Raw genomic sequence first — 24198 nt, 5'->3', positions numbered from 1 at the left:
TGTTAGGAGGAAGACTCTATCATGTATATTTGCTGCCCAGCATTTGGTACCCACGAGCCTAGCCTGGAAGAACCATTCCAAATAGATATTGATCGGTGATATTTTAGATTCTTTCTACCTGTGAAGGTGAGACAGATGTCTCAGACTCAGCTCCAAGAAAACTTCAAAGGAAGCCACAGCTCAAATGGGCAAAGGAAAACCTGTGAACACACCCATCTTCCATGCCGAGCTTCTCCCCATGAATCTGAACCCACAGAGAGGCCCACATACGTATGGGTAAGAATGCCAGTGTGGGGGAGGCTGCAGGGGACAGAACAAAGGTGCCAAAGATGGGGCACATGCAAAGCTGACATGATGTCTACGAACACATTAGTCAGTCACAGTCACGGTGCTAAACCAGCCAGTCTTCTAAAGAAGCTTATGTAATAGCTAAGCACGGGGAAACGGGAGTCAAATTACACATACTGCTCCTCCAGGCTTGGGGGAGTGTGGTCCACCCCCTCCCTTGCAGAGAGATAAAAACTCCCTTTGCAGCTAGAAGGATCATTTTCCAAAGGAGGCCACCTGTGGCCACAGAATGCCCTCCTGGGTTACACGCTTATTGAACAGGGGAGGGCTATTCACACTGGTTAAGCCTTGAGGGGCCTCTGCCTCCCTCTCAGCATGACATCCTTGGCCAGGCTTTCCTCTGTTGTGCCAGCTCTTAGGTTGGTAGTGGCTTCTTGGAGCACTTTGAGGGCAGAGGGTATGAGGCCACGTGTGATGACAGGAGGAATGAATGTGGTGATCGATTAGTAATGTCTGCCACAGATAAAGGAGTGGCTGCGTGGGTACTGAGCAGGCAGCTCTGTTTTACATTACACTTGCCTACTTGGATTTCAACACTTGCCTTCGCCCCACTGTTCAAAATCCTCTAGTCTTAAACACAAACATCTAGAGAGTTATCAGATTAAGTAGAAGGGCTCCTCAATATCAGTATATCATTCAACCAAGAACAAAAAATCACGATGGCCTCAAAGGTAGGCAAGAGTCAAGAATAGCTTAGGTTCTAATAAGAATTTCTCCAATACCTTGTGCTATGGGGTAAAATGAAGACCTGTCCTCTATGACTGCATCCCTTAAATTGAATGGATCCTAGTTCTAGGAAGCAGTACGCTGAGCCAACTCAAGCTAAGGATGGCAGCCTCTTTGGAACTGCTACCTCTCCCAATCCTATCCCAGAGATGAGCATCCCATCCTGTAACTGGATGGGGTCCACTCTTGAAGAGGGTGGGGCAGGGAGCATCATCAGCCAGGGATCACTCTCCTCCATCCTAAGCATCTTGGGTTTCACACCATTACCACCATAAAGGAGGAAGAGGGCTGTGGTCTGCTTCCTAACAAGGTCCCTTTCTCCTCTTCAGAAACCTCAAAGATATCCCTAGCAAGCTGTCACCTTCCCTTTAGTCAATTAGAAAACAGCTGGGATGGGAATTTTTTAAAGTTTTTCATATTGTTTGCTCACGGAGGTTTGGAGAATAATTCCAAGGAAACAAGGACAATAAAAAACAGAGAGTTGGACTCAAAGGAGAAAGTCGTACCCTGGAGGAAGAAACAATGAGAAGGAAAAGGACTAGAGCCATGCGGACAATGGACACCAATTAACTGCACAGTAAGTGGGGGAAGTGGGGTTCAAACCCAGGCCTGTCTGATTCTACTCCTACATACATAAAAGAACAAGGAAGGACTTCCTCTGTGGCCCAGTGGTTAAGAATCTGCCTTCCAGTGCAGGGGACGTGGGTTTGATCCCTGGTCAGGGAACTAAGATCCCACATGCCACAGGGCAACTAAGCCTGCAGGCCACAGCCAGTGAGCTCATGCCCTCTAGGGCCCTTGAGCCGCAACTGGAGAAAGTCTGTGTGCCACAACAAAGACCCAGTGCGGCCAAAAACAATCACAGCTGCTTTTAAACAACTTCCTCATGAAATGTAAGAAGATTTCAGGAAATCCAGGGTGTTGATGATTAAGGAGATAAGAGGAAGTTTCAACTAATAAACCAGATAGATCAATTGGTAGTAAAACAAATACTTGCTGCAATCAGTATAGAGTGAAAAAACATATGCTTAATGTAACTAAACATAAGCATCACAGAATGTATAAAATATGTAGATGAAATGAACCCAGAGATAAAGAATGCAGGGTTATAATGGCAGCTTCTGTGCACAACATATTTTTCCATGGGTACAATTCGTTATATGTAACATCTCTTGGAATCACTGCTTTAACTCTGTAATGTAGGTCTTGTTCCCATTTCAAAGGGGAAAAAACTGAGACTCAGGTTAAGGAAACTGTAAGGAGCGCTTTTTCAGTTGTTTATGGCTGGTATCTCTTCTGATTGATCAATCAAATGCTATGATGGTTAAGTATTTTTTTTTTTATCATCTCTCCTGCTTGAAAATAAAAGAGAAAATGTCAGACAGGAAAGATGGCCCACAAAAGCACGACTAAGAGCAAGAAAAGGAGTCCTTGCAGGAAAATAAATGAAATCTACGCAGAGTGAGGATAATTGATTACAGTCATAACTTCCCTTACTGTTGGAGCTGTCATCACCTTTGGAGGCTTAGGCAGGAAATATATGTATCTCATCCTGAATTTCATAAAATCTGCCTTCCAAACCCTGTGAGCTCAGCCCCCTATGACTAGTGTTCCCTTTCTTGGTGAGTACTTTCTCATTTTCACTTCACCCAACAGCTCCCAAACCAGATTCATAACAGCAACTGTCCTCTCTCCTCTGCTCTCTGGGAGATGAAACTGTCAGTAGAATAAATCAGGAAGTTTCCAGACACTCTGCATTTTGGTAAATGAAGTTTCTGTCCAGTATACAGGCTTTGAAGTTTCTCCGTATGGGATTTGTGACCTTCCAGGTCACCATGCAGAGAGAAGCAAGCTGTAGTCGACTGCCTTTACATTACTTTCATTCCTCCCCTCTTTGATCTCCAGCCAAAGTCCCTTCACTTTGATTCCCTCCTCTTGGCTCCTCTTGGATGTGCAGAACTCCAAGCATATCTCTGCTTCCCCCTCTGACCAGCTTTATTTCCGTTTAAAATTCTCCATAAGCCATAGATTCAATCCCATGAAAGTGATATTACTCCCACAATTGAATGTATCGCCTCGTGTTGAAATCTCAGGTTCACTTTGTTAGCGACTGTGGTCTACTCTCCACTCAGAGCCCTAATATTATTTCAACCCTCTCATCATGTTCTCCAGCAAATTACCAAACTCTCTCTATATAGTTTATGCCTGTCATCAACAAGTAACCAGTCTCAAGATTTTCTTCTAGTAATTTTCTCCTCTAATTCAATTCCACTTTTAATTTAAAGCTGTGTTCATTTAGCCAGTCAACAAACATTTATTGCCATCAACTATGTGCTAGTCAGGAAAGCAAAGGCTCATAACAGTCTCTTAATGAACAAAACTATTGATCAGAAAAGTTCTGCTCTGGTAAGAGCAGAGTAACTCTTATTGGACGCATCCCCTCACATTTAACTATTGTGAACTCTACATACCACACGCACATTACCTATTGGAAGGCACTAGATATTCAGTCCATGGGGTTGCAAAGAGTCAGATATGACTTAGCTACTGAAGGGCAGCAAGATTTATTCAACCACAAGCAGATAGAAACTGAAGGGCAGTCAACACTTGATAGAAATCTGCTCTAGGCAAATTCTGTGTTTTTGTAGCTTTTTACCTGAGGTCAGACCCCACTCAACACTGTACATGGTGGCTACAACTTGGATGAAAACCTTTGCTCTTATCGTTTGAGGAATTAAAGGACAGAGTTCAGGTGACTACAGTTGCAAAGTGAAGAGAAAGCATCCCAGAAAAGAGTCACAGATGGTAGTCCCAAATGCTGAGTATAAATTCTGTCCAAATCTCTCTGAATGATGCATGTGCGGGGCAGGTTCCAAGCCACCCAACTAGGGCTATAAGAACTGAAGAAAGATTTCAGCTGCTGCCTACCCAGGAGAAACTGAATTTAAAATTTGTTTGGTCAAGTCAACTGATTGATTTTTTAAAAAGTCATCAGTAGGACTTTCTTGGTGGTCCCATGGGTAAGACGCTTCGCTCCCATAGCAGGGGGCTTGGGTTCCATCCCTGGTCGCAGAACTAGACCCTGCATGCATGCCATAACAAAGATCCTGAGAACTGCAACTAAGACCCAGTTCAAACAAAAAATAAAGAAAGAAAGAAAATAAATGAATAGTCCTTACTGTTCTGAGAAATATAATAGAACCTAGGGCCTCAAGTCTGACTCATAATATTCAAGATGTAACCTAAAATTACTAGAAAAAAATTTTTTCAGCAAACAGGAAATGGACTTCCCTGGTGGTCCGGGGTTAAGGCTCTGTGCTTCCACTGTAGGGAGTGCAGGTTTGATCCCTGGTCAGGGAACTAAGATCCCACATGCCTTTGTGCAGTCAGATTTAAAAAAAAAACAAACAGGAAAATATGACTCAAACTTGAAAGGCAATCAATAGAGATCTACCTCGAGATGATCCTTTATTTCCTTTAAGTGTATAAAGGAAAATATGCTAGTAATAAATAAGCAAATATGAAATAGCAACTGCAAAACAGAAAATACAAGGAAGGGATGCAAAGCTATTAATCAGATCAGCTAAGTCCACACCAACACCTTCCTCTGCATCCATGAGTCATGCTTTTCATCAGGGCCAGTTATATAGTTCTAATATCAACTTCAATGACTTTTTTTTTTTTTTTCCAGAGCACCTTCCAAGCTCCGGGTCTTGGGCTAGCTTTGGAGAGCAAAAATATAACATAAAATCTTAAACCCTAAAAAAAAAAAACAAAAAAAACCCCTTAATCCCTGATCCTGAAGAGCAGATATTTTCATCTGACAACATCTGTATAGACTACTCGTCACTTCTCATGCCCTCCCTTCTCATTTAGGCCTTAAATTGGAAGAAGAGATTGAAGTCCTGTCATGGGCTCCTTCCAGCTTCCGGATCACTCCATCAGGAACCACTTACCCACATAAAACACACAGGAATGAGGCACAGGCTGTCAAGTTTAATACACCTCTACATTCTCCTTCCATCACAAAAGCATCCTCCCCTGCTGATTAGACAGATCATGTCTATAAAAAACTCTGGGTATAGACGTCAAAGAGGGGCCATGGGGAGGCACTTGCCATTGTAACATCTCTTTATACAGTTCCATTAATTCATGTTTTGCTTTTTCAAAACCTGTTAGGAAAGAGGTTCTCAAACTTGGCTACATGTTGGAATCACCTGGAAATGTTGGGAAATTATATTAAGATCCAGAGTAAGACTACTATATATCCACCAGAATGGCCTTTTTTTTTTAGATAGAAAATACCAGTCATTGGCAAGAATTCTTATAAACTGAGAGGAAATATAAATTGGTATAGCCACTTAAAAAACTGCTCAAGCAATATCTTCTACAGTCAAACATATGATGCCCTATACTCCAGCAATTTCATTCCTAGGAATATACTCAACAGAAATTTCTGTATACATTCACCAAAACACATTTACAAGAATGTTAACAGCACTATTTGTATAATAATCTCAAAGTACAAACTATTCAAAATGTCCACCAACTTGAGTCTGGAAAAAAATTTATGGTGTACTCACAGTGGAACATAGTCCAGAAGCCCGGATGAGTAATACACAATTACACACCACAATCTGGATCTCTCACACTGTTAACCAAAATAAGCCAAACACAGAAATGCATACTATATGATTCCATTTATGTAAAGTTCAACAACAGGCAAAAAGAATCTATGTTATCATCAATCAAAGTCACAGTTTTGGGATGGGAGTGACTGGGAAGGCACATAAGAAGGGCTTTTAGAGCGCTGATAGTATTCTGGTTTGTTTGTTTTGGCCACACCGTGCAGCATATGGGATCTTAGTTCCCCAACCAGAGATCAAACCTGTGCCCCCTGCAATGGAAACTCAGGGTTTTAACCACTGAACCGGCAGGGAAGTACTAATATAGGGAAGTCCCACACTGAATGGCTTACCTGGGCACGTTCAATCTGTGAAAATTCATTCACTTAGAATATGTGTGTGAGTGAAGTGAAAGTCGCTCAGTCATGTCCAACTCTTTGCGACCCCATGAACTATACAATTCATGGAATTCTCCAATACTGAGTGGGTAGCCGTGCCCTTCACCAGGGATCGAACCCAGGTCTCCCACATTGCAGGTGGATTCTTTACCAGCTGAGCCACAAGGGAAGCCCTGGATGTGTGCACTTTTCAGTATTTGCTTTACCTTAACAGAACATTACAATTTAAAAAATACAGGGTCCCATCTCAAGAGATTCTAATTTACTTGCAGCCAGGCCTTGAAAAAACTTTTTCTCCAAACTTTGAAGTTTTTATTTTGCATCGGGGTACAGCAGATGAACAGTGCCGTGGTAGCTTCAGGTGACCAGCAAAAGGACTCAGCCACACACACACATCAGGCCTTGACATTTTTAAAAAGCTCCCCAGGTGTGTCTAATCTGCATCCAAGAACCACTGTGTTAGAACTTGGCAGCCCTCTTCACCGTTTATTTCTTGGAGCAGAAAGTGCTGCTGGGTCTCCAGAAAGTTTAAAGCAGGGTGGTTTCTGTAGAAGACTAGTAGCTCCAGAGGAGGTTAATAGATATTACATGGAAAAAGAGTTCTGTAGTGAAATAAACAATTTTTAAAATTTTAATGATTAACTTTCATTGAACACTTAACTACATTCCTAGAGCTAGGCTAAGTGCTTTATCTACATTATCTCATTTAAGACCACAAGTCTGTGAGAGAGGTACTATTAATCCTCATTTTAAAGAAGAGTTAAAAAAATAAAAAAATAAAGAAGAGTTAAACTAAAGCTCAGTGCGGTTAAGTACTTGCCCAAGGTCACACAGCCAGTACGAGACAGGTATGTGCCTGCGTGTGTGCTTGGTCGCTTCAGCTGTGCCAGCTCTTTGTGACCCCATGGACTGTAGCCCGCCGGGCTCCTCTGTCCATGGGATTCTCCAGACAAGAATACTGGAGTGGGCTGCCATTTCTTCCTCTAGGGGATCTTCCCGACCCAGGGACTGAACTCGCATCTCTTACATCTGCTGCATTGACAGGCGGGTTCTTTACCACTAGTGCCATCTGGGAAGCCCGTACAAGGCAGGATTAGGCTTTAAATTCACATTGGCCTTGACACTGAAGCCCGTGCACTGAATCACTGCCCTGATTTGCCTCTCCAGACAGCACTTGTCCGCAGGACTTAATGGAGCTTTCACTTGGCTAATGTGAGCTGTGGGTTGCCAAGACAGGAATGTCGGAGGCAGCATTTCCCCAAGTGATCTCCTTGCCTACATCTCTTACCTTCCAACCCACAAGCTACACCCCTGGTAGAGTTTTCATTATGCACTGAAGTCTGATCCTGTATTTCCCTTGTAGGGAAGCTTTTTTTTGCCTTTTTTTTTTGGCCACACTGCATGGCATGCAGGCTCTTCCCAAGCCAGGGATCAAACCCACACCCCTTGCAGTGGAAGCAGGGAGCCTTAACCACTGGACTGTCAAGAAATTCCTGTAGGGAAGCATGTAATGCTTCCGCACTGCCTAAAGAGTCAAGTCTAAACTTCTTAGCCTCACAGTCCAGACCATCGGGTGTCGGGCCTTGACATGCTTAGTTTTATCTCTGGCCATCCTAACCTCCCTTCCCACCCTCAGTCCACTAGACACTCAATTTTCTGGCTACACTTAATAGGTTTGATGGATTCACACCCCTGCAATGGTACCCACCATTAGCTGAAACTCAGCTATGTGTCAGATACTACTCAATTAACTACTTAAATTAACTTTAACTCCCACAGGGAGCCTTTAAGAACAGGTCTTGAGACTTCCCTGGTGGTCCAGTGACTAAGACTCTCTGCACTCCCAATGCGGAGGGCCCTGGGTTCAATCCCTGGTCAGGGAACTAGGTCCCACATGCTGCAACTAGGAGTTTGAGTGCCACAACTAAAGATCCTGTATGCTGAAATGAAGGTCAAAGACCCCACGTGCTGCAACTAAGACCTGGCATAGCCAAATAAATAAGTTTAAAAAAAATAATAAAATAAAAACAGGTCTCATTATCCCCAGTAGATAGATTAGGAAAAGGGAGGTTCATCTTGACATGCCCCAAGTACCACCTAGTGAGTGGCAGAACTAAGATTTGAACACAGATTTAGATTTCTCTTCTATGAAGCTATGGAGTTTTCACTCCTCCACACTCACCACCTGTCCTTCATTCATACTGTTCTGTGGGGTGGTGATTCCCTTCTTTCTCTCCACCTGGCAAGCTCGTCCTGTTCTTTAAGAGCTAGCCCAAGTGCTGTAATGATAGTATCTATCATCTCTTAAAATGCTTTTCGGGAGCTGCTCCGCACTCACCTTGCCTTGTCTCATCTACACAATATTGTCTCCATGCTCTTTTATTCTGCCTGAATTGCTCTTTATCTGCCTTGTGCCAAATGTGTTTCTCTCTCCTCTGGTTCCAAGGAGTCTGACCACATCTCTACTGTGGCTCTCAACTGTGTGTGCCTGCTAAGTTGCTTCAGTCATGTCCAACTCTTCGCGACCCCATGGACCGCTGGCTCTCAACTAGTAATTGTTCATTTCATATGTGCCTCTTCCGCTGGACTAGATGCTCTCAAAAGACAAGAAATATGTTATTCACCTTTCCATCCCACCCTAGGGCAGGGGTCCCCAACCCCCAGACCCACGGACCAATAGCAGTCTGTGGCCTGTTAGGAACCAGGCCACATAGCTGGAGGTAAGCAGTGGGTGAATGAGGGAAGCTTCTTCATCTGTATTTATGGCCACTCCCCATCGTTTGCATTAAAGTCTGGATCTCAGGAAAACAAGCTCAGGGCTCCCACTGATTCTGCATTATGGTGAGTGTAAAATTATTTCATTGTATATCACATTATATAATCACAATAATAGAAATAAAGTGCACAATAATGTAATGTGCCAAAACCATCCCCCCCAACCCTCCAGCCCATGGAAAAACTGTCTTCCACAAAACTGTCCCCTGGAGTCAAAAAGTTTAGGGACTGCACCCTAGAGTCACCCAGCATGCAGTAGACATTCAATAAATGGGGGAGAGTAGACAGGAGGGTGGGAGATGAAGAGACTAAAATTCACTGACATTATTCCATCAGTTGTATCATAGGGAGTGTTCCTCTGGCTTGGAACCACAGCTCTAGCATCAAACCAGACAAAATAGACCTGGCTGTTGGGGAAAGGTAGGGGCCAGACCCAAGATGTACCTTACCTGGCCCCTGCCTTGCCATCCATAAAAGGATGACTTAGGACTGCCTCTGCTCCACAGTCTCTTTTCAACTCTGCATGCTTTACAGTTGGCTTTATAGATCCCCGCTTAGAAGTTTTTTCTGTAAAATGATGGTGAACTCCACTCCACAGCACTGTTTCAGATATTCTCAACTGCACCTTGCCGTGGCGTGTGTTGTTCTTAAGATCTCCTAATGGATGAAGAGCTATCTGTGACAGGTGGCCCAAAGAAAATGTATAGCTAAGGCGTGGCTCCCCACAGGTAGGAAGATCAGGTGGTCATAGCCCTTTCTAAATGGATCTATTCTCTCCGAGTAGGAGGCCCTTTTATAGGACAGAGACATCTTTGATGCTCACTCATTCACTCAACACCCATTCTGTGCATGCAGTCCACAATGGGTGCATTCCAAGCACACCTCCTTGTAACCCCTGGGGTAACCGCCAACTCATGCCACCCACATCCAACTCCAGTGGGCTCCAAGGCTGTGGACTTTTAAAGCCAGCCTTCTGTACCTTTGTTCTCCCTCTTCCTGGACTAACAGACACACTTGCCCAGGTAACAGTGAGCAGTAATCAGCAGCAGCTGCAAACTCAGCTGGGCTTCTGTACAGCCTCCCGCAAACATGAGTAAACATGGAAACCACCAAAAAGTCAATTTCAAAATGACTTTATCCCTTCCTAGCTGCCCGCCTCTGCTGCTGCCACCACTAAGGCTAAGCTACATGGTTTTTCTGCTCCTACCAAGTCATTTTCTTTTGAGGATGTCAAGTATTGACCCTCCCACTGGGGCACAGTGGATGCTGTATTTTACACATTCATTTGTAATATTCATGAAGTCTGTCAAAGAGAGCTTCCCTTATGCATTTCTGTAGCACAGCTGGAACCACACCTCTTTGTTCCCATTTGTCCATGTGTCTGCTTTCTTAGGAGATGGGGACCAACCTAAAGGCAGGAACTGATTTAAGTTCATTTTTTATCTCTAACTTCAAGCATCAGGCCAGGTAAAGTGCAGTTCTTGACTATTTAACAATATGTAGCCACAGTCTAAATGATCATAAAATCTTAAAGTACTGTGGAACTTGATTCAGAAACACTCTCTTTTATTCCTATCTGACTGGGAAAAAAAATTAAATGTACTCAGTACTCAGTGTTAGAGAAAGGGCTGGAGAAAGAAGCATTCACACACATGGTCTAGGGAATAGAAACCGGTTTGCAGGGCTTCCCTGCGGTCCAGTGGTTAAGACTCTGAGCTTTCACTTTAGGGGAGGCGGGGGAGGGGTTCAATTCCTGATCAGGGAACAAAGATCCCGCAGGCCCTGTGGCTCGTCCAAAAAAAAAAAAAGAAAAAGAAACTGGTTTGGCCTCTTGGGAGGACAATTTGACAATGTCATAGTTCAAACTGCAGGGAATTTTCCTTACAGATAAAATCACCCAAGTGTACAAAGATACACACAGTATAAGCAAGGATGTCATAGCACCATAATGTGTAGCAGGGGAAAAAAAAAAAAAAGGAAATAATCTTCACCACCAGCAAGGGACTAGAAAACAAATTATGGTAAATTTTTATTATGGGAATATCATGTAGCTTTTAGGACTGAGGTATACCTATATGTGTCGACATGTGCCAAGATAAATTAGCTGAAAAGGGAAGTTTCAGGAAAGGGTTGTATAGATGTGTTAAAAAGAAAAGAGCACAGGATATACATAAATGCATGTGGATTTGTCCATGCCTAAGAAATTTATGGAAAGACATAAAACATTCAGTGATTTCTTCCGGGAAAAAAGAAATATGAGTGGATGATCATTGGGAATATTTCCCTTTCCATTTTCCACATTTCTGTACTGCTTGAATTTTAATAATGAGTTTCTCTCTAATTTTATAATTAAAAAGCATAAAGTACAGCAATAAGAAAACAAAAGCTTGATTTCCTATGTTAAAAAAAAAAAAGAAGAAAATAAATGAAATTCTGGAGAAACTCTTCCCTGTGTCTTTATTTTAATTTGGCTGCATCAGGTCTTAACTATGCATGCAGGATATTTATTTTCAGCATTTGGGATCTAGTTCCCTGACCAGGGATTGAACCCGGGCCCCTTGCATCAGGTGGAGAAGGAAATGGCAACCCAGCATTCTTGCCTGGGAAATGCCATGGACAGAAGAGCCTAGCAGGCTACAGTCTATGGGGTCCCAAGAGTCGGACATGACTGAGCTACTAAACCACCACCCTGCATTGGGAGCACGGAGTCATAGCCACGGGACCACCAAGGACGTCCCCTTCTCAGTTTCTTTATAAGGCAGTGGCCAATGACTCCAGAGAGTTTGCTCTCTGCCCAGTTCATGGGGGAGCAGGTGATGGCTACAGAGTTCCGGAAAGGAAGCTGGGGGCAGAGAAAGTCACCGAGAAGAGCCAAGAGCCCTGAAGAAAGTAAGTGTGAGAATGTGTGCCTTTTACTTGCTCTTGGATGACAGGAAATAAAGCCTGTTCTGATTGAGACTCTAAAATGTTCTGGGAGCTAAGAAATTCTGAGAACTCACCAGGTTGGCATGGACACGGGGGCCTGCAACCAGCGCCAAGAAGCAAAGGCTAGGAATGCCTCAGTAAGTAATAGACATAAGTAACCAGGGTGAACAAAACAACAGACCCGGCAACAGGGACGTAAGTGACACAGGGCTCCGCTTGCCTATCCCCTCTGAAGCTATGATGCCCAGAGGCTGACTTCACGGATACTAAGGTAATAATTATTGTTGGTATGTATCCAGTACATCCTATGTGCCAAACACAGGCTAAATAATCATATCATCTCATACTATTATTATTCCTATTTTACACATGGGGAAACTGAGGCTCAGCGAAGTTAGCAAATAACTTCTCAAGGTTACAGTAAGTGGGAGAGGTCCAACCCAGGTCTGACTCCAGAGCTAGCCAAAGTCACTGCCAGCCTTTCCTCCCTCTGAGGGAGAACTCGAGAAAGGCACTCCCTCAGGGCAGGGACAGCTTATGAAGTGCAACCGCATTTTTGCCCAGAGTCACAGAGCATCGTGATTCAGTGCAAGGACTTAGAAGCAAGACAACCTGGATTCAAATCCTAATTCTACCACGGACTGGCTGTGTGACCTGGGGCAAATCATGGAACCTCTCTGTGCCTCACTTAAATCAGGGTCATAGTAAGGCCACCTCTTAAAAGTTGCTAGGAGGACTAAAAGTTAAACAGTGCTTGGCTCATGAGATAAGAACTAGATGTTAACCATTATTATTAACATTAAGAAAAAGGGACTTTCCGGGTGGTATAGTGGATAAGAATTCGCCTGACAATGCAGGGGACACAGGTTCATTCCCTGGTCCAGGAAGATTCCACATACTGTGTGGCAACTAAGCCTGGGCACGGGAACTACTGAAGCCCACGCTCTAGAGCCCATGATCCACAAGAAAACCCACCGCGATGAGAAGCCGGTGCACTGCAATGAAGAGTAGCCTCCACTCGCCACAATTGGAGAAAGCCCAAGAGCAGCAAGGAAGACCCAGTGCAACCAAAAAATAAATAAATAAAGGAAAAAAAGAAAAAAGGTGCCCTTCCTCCCAGGCAGATGCAGCCCCGCAGGGTTACAAAGCTTGGCAAGTGAAGCAGGTTAGCTTTTGGCCCCTCCATCAGCCGGGTGCCATCAGGCAGTCCACAACTCTACAACCCTACACTCGGCCTCCTGAGCAGTGAACTTCCACATGCTGCCAGCTCTTCCTCTTGGCTTCCTTCCCCTCTGCCAACCTGGCTGTGAATCTGGCTGGCACACTTTTGAAAAATACAGACTCCCAGGGCCCCACCGTGGCTGGTTCTGACGCAGGTAGGCTGGTCTAGGGCCCAGGGATCTGCGTGTTTAACAAGCCCCAGGTGACCAAGGGACCCAAGACACTGTGTCCCCCCGACACACGTTTCTGGAAGCACCAGAAGCCCCACGCACCTGTTCTGGGTGTTTCCACGGCTCCCTGGAGCAAGCAGACTTTGCTTCATGCTTGGTCCCAGGTCTGAGCAGACAGAGAAGGGCCACGGTAAGTCTGCTCTCCTGCAAGCCAGCCCACAGAGCAGACGGCTGTGCCAACAGGCCTGACAGGCTGAATCTGCTTGAGTGAGTGACACCGGGGACCCCTCAGCTGTAGACCTGGGGTTCCCCCAGACCCTTGCTCCCCAAAGTGCAGTTCACAGACCAGCAGCACATGACTCCCTCTGAGAGGTTATTCTAAATGCAGATGCCCAGGCCCCAGACTTAAGGAATCAGATTCTGCCTCTTACAGAAACCTGCAAGATTTTCAGCAAATCTGAGGCATATGCTTGAGACCCCTTCCCCCATCAGAATAAGTTCTAATCCATGTGCAGCTCTAACTTGTCCAAAAGCCCTTTGGGGCCAGTCTTTTCCTTCAGACTCCCAGGGAGGCCCAGAATAACAGCGTGGTCCTCTCAATGGCCCCGATGTAGCAGCCAGCCTAGATCTCATGGTGAATCTTCGTTTTGATGAATTATTTATTTCAAAGTCCATGTGAAAATAAACCTTCCCAATAAATTGAAAAAAAAAAAGGACAACAATTCTGGCCTCTGTAATTTTGGGGCATAAAACATTCCCATCTTTTGTACAGAGTTGTGACCCCTACTTCCCTAGCCAAAGCCATCCAAAGACATCAAATGCCCAAAGAAAACAAGCCATGTCTTCCTGTTGGCCAAGCTTCAAGTTATCAGGCAGATTTCACACTGGAGCTTGACCTCATTAATCCAAGGCCTATCACATTGCTGTAAATGTCAGTGGAAAAACAGCCATTCAGTGGTTTCCTTCATTCCACCAGAAAGGGAAAAAAACAGGAAGCTGACAGCAGCTGTACCCCAGCTTGGCAAATCCCAGGGGCCCAGCTGAGAGGGTGTCCTTGTGAGCACCTACCTTTCCCCGCCCCAGCCTGCTCGTCCAGATAAAGGGCGGACCTGTGTCTTTGTGAGCAAAGTGCAGCCATGATCATAGAACAATTCAGATAATTCGGGCCCCCAAGTGCCTCCTTGGCGGGCAGGCAGGAAGGAAAATAGCTTTGGTCTGAATTTCTTTGGCCTGAATGACCAATGATCATCGTTCAAGTTCATCTGCATCTCTCTCCTGTTCATTCCAAATGTCCTACAAGCTAAACCTCCTGGACTCCAAGAGACATAAGGCCTTCCAAGTCCTCATTCATCCCTTTAATGCTTATTGTCTCCTGTGTGCCCGCCATCATGCTGGGCAACTAGGGACACAGGGCTGAACGAATCAGACACAGTCACTGACCTTAGGGGTCTCATGGCCAGTGTGAGCCTTCTCAAATCTGGCACTGTTGACATTTGGAGTTGGACAACTCCTTGTTGAGGGGGGCTGCCCCGGGCGCTGCAGGGTATCTCGTCGCATCCCTGGCCTCAACCCACTAGATACCAGTAGCTCCGTGTCCCCTCTGCACTTTCCCACTTGTGACAAGCAAAAATGTCTCCAGACATTGCCAAATGTCCCCTGGAGAGCCAAGCTGCCTGCAGCCGAGAACCACTGACCTCGTGGGAGAGACAGTAAAAGAATAATGACCACAAATGGCCATACAATCACAGTTATGTTAAGCACCATGGAGGAAAATTTTATGGACATTACATCAATATATCTATGATGTGGAAGTCAATTTTATGTTGGATTACAAATCTTTATTTATCAAAACCCTGAATTATACACACACACACATACATGCATACATACGTGCATCTGTATTTCTGGATGAAGAAACCGAAGTGCAAGGAAGTGAAAAAATTGGCTGAGGCCGAAAACCCAGTGAAAGGCAAAAGCAGGATTTGAACCTTGGCCTTGAACTTTGCCTCCAGTGGAAAAGGAAATTCGAGCCTTTGTTTTGATGTCTTCTGTAAACAGGTAGGGTGTGTGGTCACGTGATGCTCCAACCCCGCCATCCTAAAAGACTCATTCCTTCCTGGGGTCACCGTGGAGCTCAGTCACCACCTGCTGCATCAATCAAGCTGCAAACTGCCTGCATCAAGGCACGTTTGTGGGACAGTAGCGGGCCAAGGAAGGTAGCCTTAAATTCTGAATCATCCAAGAATAGCTCCCCATCGCCAAGCGCCTGCACTCAGGAACTTCCTAAAAGTCAAGGCCAGGAGACACTAGGGTAGTCGCCAGATACCCGGAGCACACCCCACTGTGACCCATCAGCAAGGTGCCTGCAGTCTAGCATCCACGGGTGCATGGTGAAAGAAGCCAGACATTCTGCATGCAGCGTTACCAACAGCACGCATGAGGTGGTACACATAAGCACAGAGCAACTTCAAAGACCTCTAGACATGAGTTCTCACCACTTATAAGCCTTTTAGCAAATCACCTCACCCTCTATGCCTCAGTTTTCCCTTCTGTACAGTGGGGATAAATGCATCTACTTCAGTAAGTCTGTATGAGGATTCGATGGCAATACAAGCAAAGACCTTGGACAGTGACCAACATCCAGAAAAGCACTTAGTACCCTCTTATGGTCAATAAGGGAGCGAGATGGTGGTGCTTCTTCCACCCACACCCCCTTCCTCCAAATGAGAAACACCCCAGGGTGAGAGACACGGGTGCACAAGCAGCAAAAGCATCTCAGGAAGAAGGAGGGAACTTCTCTGCTTTCCGGATATAAGGAAGAGGAAAGGACAGTGAACATATCAGCAAACGTGCACAGGCCAGCCATTCTTCCCTTGCAGAAGTAAATTCTAGACTGGATTCAGATGGCTCCATGAGTTGCAGGACGCCTGCTTTGGGTGAACAAGGATTTAATCATTCGGGACCCCTTAGCAGAACACCCTCTTGCTCCCTGGCCTCGCCTCCTGCCCCTGCCTCCATCATGCCCTACGGTGGTGGCCCTCCAGCTGTTAACTCTGCCCACTGCTCTCTAAGACACCAAACACTTTTTAAGCCTCTATGTCTTTGCACAAGCTGTTTTCTCAGCTCAGGCTGCCCACTCCCCCCCCACCCCACCTTATTATCTGCCACCTGGAAAACTGTGTCTGAAGGGCTCAAATGTGCCCCAACAAGCAAAATTTGCCCACCTGCTATTGATCACTGCAGACTAATAATAACAGAAGCCAGGCTTCCCCTGGTGGCTCAGTGGTAAAGGATCTGCCTGGCAATGCAGGGGACACAGGATAAATCCCCAGTCCAGAAAGATCCCACATGCTACAGGGCAACAAAGCCCATGTACCACAACTCCTGAGTCTGCGCTCTAAAGCCCGGGAGGTGCAAATGCTGAGCCCAAGTGCTGCAACTACTGAAGCCCCTGTGCCCTAGAACCCCTGCCCTACAACAAGAGGAGCCACTGAAATGAGAGGTTTGTGCACTGCAACTAGAGTAGCCCCCAGAGGAAAAAAGTCCACAAAGCAACGAGGACCCAGCACAGCCAAATAAGTGAAAAAAAAAAACAACAGCAGCCAACATGTGCAAGCAGTGATTAATATCGAGAAGGCTCTGAACTGAGGTTTTTTACCCACGTGGTTCCCTTTTCTCCTCACATCACCACTCAGAGGTAACACATCTGTCCATCACCAGCTGGCTGTGAGGTGGCAGATTCAGGAATGAAGCCTGGGTTCGTTAGCTGAGGCCACCTGTTCATCCCTCCCTCTACTCTTCACTTCTCTTCTTGCCAGGAAAGCTGTGTTCTCACTATCGCTTTTTTGCCCGTAGATCGAGAAGCCTGAGAGCTGCCTTATTCATCTTGAAATCCCTTGCTAAGCACAATGGCTAAAAGGGAGTAAACATCTGTTGGATGAATCAAAGACCCTGCAAAATGGCAGCCAGAGGAGAAAGGCGAAATGACAGACTTCCTAGAGACAGGCTGATGCTGAACTTGGATTCCCAGAAAGCAACCCCCTCCCGCCCCCAGGCTTGAGGGGCTTTCCCTGTCCTGTTAGCTAGAGGCAGAGAGTTCTGACTTCCCCTGGACTGGGAGGGGGTGACGAGGGGACCTATGAGAGGCCAGTGGGAAGGAGGAAATGGTGGTGGTGATGATGATCATCATTTCCTGCATTCCTGCACTTACCAGGTGCTGCACTAAGCACTTTCTATGCATCACGGGCTCAGAGAATCCTCACAACCCCAAGGAGGAGGCATTACTATCACTCCCACTTTACAGATGAGAAAACCAGGGGTCAGAGAGAGTAAATAATTTACCCAGGTCACAGAGCTTCTAGGTAGAGAGCTGTCATTTGAACTAGACCTATCTGGCTCCCTTGCTTTTCCAACTTTGTGGCCTTCTGTAGGAGACAGGCTTGTCCTAGCCCTCCCGAAATTCCAGTGTCTCAGGACTTCCCAGGTGGTAGTGGTTAAGAATCTGCCTGCCAATGCAAGGGACACGGGTTTGATCCCTGGCACCTGGGACAATTCCACATCCTGCGGGGCAAGAAAGCCTGTGTGCCACAACTACTGAAGCCCCCATGCCTAGAGCCTGTGCTCTGCAACAAGAGAAGCCTCCACAATGAGAAGCCCGTGCACCACAATGAAGAGCAGCTCCCACTCGCCACAACTAGAGAAAGCCTGCGTGCAGCAACGAACACTCAACACAACCAAAAAAATAAAATCTCAATGTCTAGGATGAACTCAGGATAAAAAAAGACCATCCCAGCCTCTGCTGGAAGAATACCACTTGGGACACACTCTACACTGAGTGCTTCATGTCCCAGGTGCAGGTGGCATGGGGGTAGGGGTGATTAGATTGGCAGAGGGGTCAAAGTTGGCAGAGGTTCCTGAAAGTCCAAACACAGCCCAGGAATCCAGGTACTGCCTTCCCTGACCCACAAAAAAACCAGGCTGGCCGCAGACTCCATTGATTACAGAACGCTGATTCTGGGTATGGAGCAGGGTTTGAGAAGAACCTGGGGCCCCAGTTTCCAAAGAGAACAAAGATGCTCTGCAGAAGGTTACTGCCTTGGGGGAAAACCCACTTTCCTGCATCAGCATCCTCTTAGCCCTATGACTCCAGTTCCGGAACTTAACAGCTGGATTAGAATTTAACCTCCTCTCCTGTGTCAGTTACCAAAGAGAACAAAGTCTGCGCGTGCACTGGACCTTGCCTGCCATGTCCCTCCAAACCAGGGAAGATTCAGACAGCACAGGGATTCCAGGAGCCCCAACCCAGAGCCTGGCAGACGAGTGGCACAGTGGGAGGAGACCAAAAGATAGGGGAGGAAGGATCAAGTGGTCTTCCTGAAGAAGACATTTCAGAGGCTGGGACGAGCTGGGACCAGGAGAGGGGTCAGGAAGGTTCCAGGGAGAGGGACACTGCTGAAGACTCCAGTTCACAGGAAACCACGAAGTTGAAGGTCCAAAGTGGCCTGGTTGACATCTTGCCTCCGACATCCTGGTGGCAGGTGGGAGATGAGGGGCTGGGGAAGGGAGTTGTGTGGGAAGGCCGGGGAGCAGGCTGGGAGCTCAAAGGACTCACCAGCGCCCACCAGCCGCCTGCAAGCTGCCTTTTGATGACAAAGCTGAGGGAGGAAGATGTGGAAACTCCCCCAGCGCCTGCAGAACCACCCACCAGGGCTCCACTTCTGCTCCTAAATAAACGGAGACACGCCCCACTCCAAAGCTTTCTGAAAGGCCCAGGTATTAACCTCGGAGCATCCCGCCGCCAGGACCTCACACGGTCCTGCCCCCATCCTCCCACGGCCTGATTAGCTCCATCTCCTAGAGGCAACTGAGGCTCTCCGAGGCCGAGTGCCTTGCCCTCGGGAAGAAAGCGAGTCACTGGCTAAGCTAAGATGCTTATGACCAGCCTCGGAGGAGGCCTCCCAGACAGAGGGTTTTTCTCCGGTGCTTCGCCAGCCACAGGAAATGGCAGGGCCCTCAGGGAAGTACCCGCGCCGGCTCAGTAGGCTAACGGCAGGCGCCTTCCCAGGAGAGCCCGGCAGGCAAAGGCGCCTGGTACCCCGGGTCCCCGGGTCCTCCACAGAGGGCGATTCAGAGGCGGCACCTGGTGCCCAGGGCCGCCGAGAGCGGGTGGGCGCTTCTGACAGCGAGAACAGCGGCCCATTATGTGGAATTCAATCACATGCGCGCGCAAGCAGCTCGGCTTTCGGTTCTGAGAAGCTCTTAGGAAGCCGCGTCTCTCTCTCCCTGGGTTTCTGAGATGCCCGGGAGCTCCGAGGCTTGGGCTTTCCGCGCGGCCCTCCTGGGAGGGCCAGATTCAAAGCTCCAATTATCCGCGCGAGGCTGGGAACTGCATCATCAGCATCTCCCGCTAAGCCGGTCCGAACTGGAGGAGGGGGGGTGGGGGTGGCTTTGGGGGAGGGTGGAGTCTGCCTGCCTCAGGGAAGACGAATACCCCGCATCTCTAGCTGTCCACACGGGACGGTCTGGGCAGCTCGGGTGACCTTGGGGAGACCCCTTTACGCGACCTCTCGGAGGAAGGCTACATGGACTCAGTCCATCCTAGGCGCTCGGGGGCGCTCCTCCGGCCAGAGTCGATGCGCGGGACTCAGGAGGAGAGGCGCGCTCCAGGCGCGAGGGGACCCAGCCGCGGGCGCACGGCGGCCCTTCGGGGAGGTAGGGAACAACGACGCTGGGGTCTCCCCCGGGGCCGCGGGGCGCTGTCAGCCGGATCCCGCGGGAGGCGGGTCTGCACGCGGGGGCGCCTGCCCTGGGGACCTTTCCCGCCCAGGCAGGGAGCGCTCCCGGCGCCCTGCCACCGCCTGCGGGGACCGAGCGCCGCCACGCGAGGGGGCGGCGCCCCCGTGCCAGCCCCGAGGCTGGGAGCCCGGACTGTCTGGTGCCGGTTGGGGCTCCTTCTGCCCGGCATTGCGCCCCTTCGGCAGAAGGCTGCCTCAGAGCCCAGAATCCGCCAAGAAGCCCCATGCCCGCCCCAAGATCCTGCTACGGAGACCCCAGCCAGCAACCTGCCAGTGCGCCCCGTACCCTGGCCTCGTCTCTGGCGCGCAAGACCCGGGAGAACGCCCCCAACCCAGCCCAACTCCCCAGCCCTGCTCGCCTGGTACCCGCCTTTCCAGTCTCCCTCCCGCCCCCCCACCCCCGCCACCCAGTTATCTCCTGCCGCCGGCCCTTAGCCAAAGCTCCACACACACCCCCAGCCAGACCCTCAGAGGCTGGGTCCACCTCCGCGCCGCGATCCTCAACTCCCGCCTGGTCAAGCCGCAGAGCGCAGGGCAGCCGCCGGCGCCGCCGGGGAACTCACCCGCTCTCCCGAGCCCTGCCCCGGGCGGCTCCCGGCCCTGGCTCGGTCCTTCCGTCCCCGAGCCGCAGCTGCTGGTGCGGCAACAGAAGCCAGCTCTGCACGGCCGCCGGCCTCCGCGCCGCCCCTCGGCTCCTCCCCCGGGGCGGGGCCTGAGCTCGCGGGAAGGGGGTGGGCACGCTCTCGGCTCGACCTGGACGGCACCCGAGCTGCCGGCAAGGGTCTCCTATCACCCTCCACCACCACCTTTGAGCAGCTAGAAATTGAAGGCAGATGAGACGCGACCAGGGTTCGGAAAAGAGTTTTCCTTACGGTCTTCCTCCCACCCTCCAACATCACCGCTTTGGAAAGGGGGAAGCCCAGGACGGTATTCTTGCTCCCTTTTGATGGAAGGGCATCACGAAGCCCAGAGAGCTGCAGTAAACCACCCAAGGTCACACAGCGTTAAAACCAGTGCCGGCAGTTCACATCTCCTCCTACCTTGAAGCCTGAATCAGAAGGCTTCCTAGGACGTCAAGGAGCCCAGCCAGGCTTTGCCCTGGGGACAGGTCTGTGGGAGCCGGTCCCCCAAATGCGGGGTGGGAGAATGGGGGGCCCTGGCCGGCGACGTAAAACCGCATCATTTCCTCTGTCTGGGAGGGACCGAGGTGAAGCGGAGGAGGAAGGAAGCGGTTGTACCTCCACTGACGTCTGCCCCTGTTTGGGAGGTGCAGGATCTAGAAAGGGGCTGCCTTCCTGAGATCTAACGCTTAAAATAGAAAGCAAAACACAACCAGTGGCCCCTGTCACCCAATCCTTTTTCCTGGGCTGAAGGCCCCTGCACTCAGCACCATCTTTTCTCTACGGGACAATGTATTGAGAAGACCCTTCTCTCCACCCCACCCCCCAGGAAGAGGAGAGAAAGTTAACAAACAAAGGGGAAACAAATCCATCCCCAAACATTCTCTGGAATCCACACTCGCTGAACACTGGCCTTAGAACAATAGAGTTCTCTTCTGCACAAAGGGCCTTGTTTCCTGAGCTTTCCCAGCCTCCAGATTAGAGCCCGAGGCACCCCAGGGCCAGCCAGAGGGGCGCAGGGAAGGCTTAGGTTTGAGGAGTTCGGGGATGATAGTTCAGTTCCTAGCAGTCTTGTTCAAAGAACTCCTTTACTCGGTACTATATAGCAACCTTCTTCGGAGGCTGACACTATAACCTGAGTTTAGTGATTTCCTGTTTGCTAAGAAAAACCCCATAACCTTTGTTGGGGAAGCGAAAACCCCTGGATTGGGTTTATTCTCTGCCCCCAAACTCCCCAGTTTCTCTGAAAGCCAGCTCCCCAATTTGCCCCCTGGCTTCCTCTCAGTTCATTAATAATCCAGTTTTGAATGACACTGTTTCAAAGTAGAGCAATTAGAGAGCAGAACAGGTGGGGAAGACTTAAAGAGATGTTTAAAGTAACCCTAGGGGATCATTGTTCTCTGCAGAATGTTTCCATTGATTTATCCTGAAGAGCAGTAGGCTGAAAGGGCCGGAGTCCATCTCTCTGAGGCTTACATAGAACTTGAAGCCTGCCTTCCTAAAACGATGCCTTGAGTATGGGCCCCATGCTGTGCTGTTCATTTACACCATTAAAAACATTTTGATGTTGAAGATAAGTATACTCAGAATCGGGTGGAAGACTCATACTTCCTGATTTCAAAACTTACCACAAGGCTACAATAATCAAGATTGCAGTACGGTATAAGGGTAGATGGGGATCAATGGAATAAGACAGACTCCAGCTAAAAACCCTTACTTTTAGGACCAATTGCTTTTCAACGAGTGACAAGACAATTTAAAGAATCATCTTTTCAACTAATGGTGCTGGACGACGGGATTTCCATATGCAAAAAAAAAAAAAAAAAATGAGGTTGGACCCCTACCTCACACCATAGACAGAAATTAACTCAAAACAGATAAGGCTGAATCATAAGAGATAAAACTATGAAACTCTCAGAGGAAAACATAAACATAAGTCATGACCTTGGATTAAGAAGTGTTTCTTAGCTATGGCACCTAAAGCATAAGCAACAAAGGAAAAAACAGACAAGTTGGACTTCACTAAAATTAAAATGCTTTAGAGGACACCATCAAGAAAGTGAAAATATAACTGTAATGGGCTGAATTGTATTCCCCCCAAATTCACCTGCTGAAGTCCTAATCTCTAGTATCTCATACTGTAACTGTATTTGGAGATAAGGTCTTTAAAGAGGTGATTAAGTCAAACTAAGGCCCTTAGGGTGGGGCCCTGATCCAATATAGCTAGTGTCCTCGGAAGAAAAAGAGACAGCAAGGATACGTGCACAGAGGAAAAGCCATGTGAGGGCCCAGGGAGAAGATGATCATCTACGAGTCCAAGAGAGAGGCCTCGGGAGAAAGCAGATCTGCAGACACCTTTATCTTGGACTTCTAGCCTCCAGAACTGTGAGAAAGAAATTTCTGTTCTTTAAGCCACCCAATTTGTGACATTTTGATATGGCAGCCTTAGCAAACAAATACAATAACCCACAGAACCCACAGAATGAGAGGAAATATTTGCAAAGCATATATCTGATAAGGGGCTTGTATCTAGAATATATAAGAATATATATATATAAAAAGAATATATATATAATATATATAAGAATATATATATAATATATATATCTTACAACCCAGTAATAGAAAGGCAAATAACAAAAAATGAACAAGGAGTGAGAACAGACATTTCTCCAAAGAAGATGTACAAGTGGCCAACAAGCACATGAGAAAATGCTCAATATCATTAGCCATTAGGGAAATGCAATGCAAACCCCAATGAGGGGACTTCCCTGGTAGTCCAGTGGATAAGGCTCTGTGCTCCCAATGCAGGGGCCGTGGGTTTGATTCCTGATCAGGAAACTAGATCCTGCATGCCACAATTCAAGATCCCACTCAAGGTTCCACAGGTTGCAACTAAAGACACAGGCACAGCCAAAAAAAAAAAAAAAAACCACCCCACAATGAGGGAATTCCCTGGCAATCCAGTGGTTAGGACTTGGTGCTTCTACTGCTGGACCAGGTTCAATCACTGTTCAGGGAATTAAGACACCACAAGCTACGAGGCCAAAAACAAATGAAAATGCCACAATGAGATACACTTTCAAACTTACTAGGATGGCTATAATCAAAAAGACTGGTAATAATGAATGTTGACAAAGATGTGGAGAAATTGGAAATTTTATGCATTGCTGGTGGGAGTGTAAAATGGTATAGCCCCTTTGAAAAACAGTCTGGCAGTTCCCTAAAATGTTAAACATAGAGTTGCCGGATGACCCAGCAATCCCACTCCTAGGTATATACCCAAGAGAATTAAAAACAAATGTCCACACAAACTTGTACATAAATGTTCATGGCAGCGTTATTCATAATAGCCAAGAAGGGGAGATAACCCAAATCTCTATCAAATGATGAATGGATCTGGCAAATATAGTGTATCCATACAATGCAATGTAATTTGACAATCGAAAGATATGCTGTATGAATACATGCCACAACATGAACCTTGAAAATGTTATGCTGGGTGAAGGAAGCCAGTCACAAGACCACGTATTGTATGATTCCATTCCTATCAAATGTCTAGAATAGGCAGACCTATAAAGAAATTATAGATTAAC

The 24198-nt window shown here is 47.5% G+C and overlaps 1 protein-coding gene across 1 annotated transcript in view; it reads right to left on the bottom strand.

The window, feature by feature from the left end:
• Window positions 1-20682, bottom strand: part of PPP1R16B (protein phosphatase 1 regulatory subunit 16B) — a 109635-nt gene extending 88953 nt beyond the window's left edge. The window contains exon 1 of the mRNA XM_043479253.1: window positions 20546-20682. The gene's annotated coding sequence lies outside the window, so the exon portion shown is untranslated. The remainder of the gene's footprint in view (window positions 1-20545) is intronic.
• Between the last annotated feature and the right edge of the window lie 3516 nt (window positions 20683-24198).

Source organism: Cervus canadensis, chromosome 10, assembly GCF_019320065.1.
Source record: "Cervus canadensis isolate Bull #8, Minnesota chromosome 10, ASM1932006v1, whole genome shotgun sequence".
In the NCBI taxonomy this organism is placed as follows: Eukaryota; Metazoa; Chordata; class Mammalia; order Artiodactyla; family Cervidae; genus Cervus; species Cervus canadensis.
This window is presented reverse-complemented; position numbering and strand designations above follow the sequence as displayed.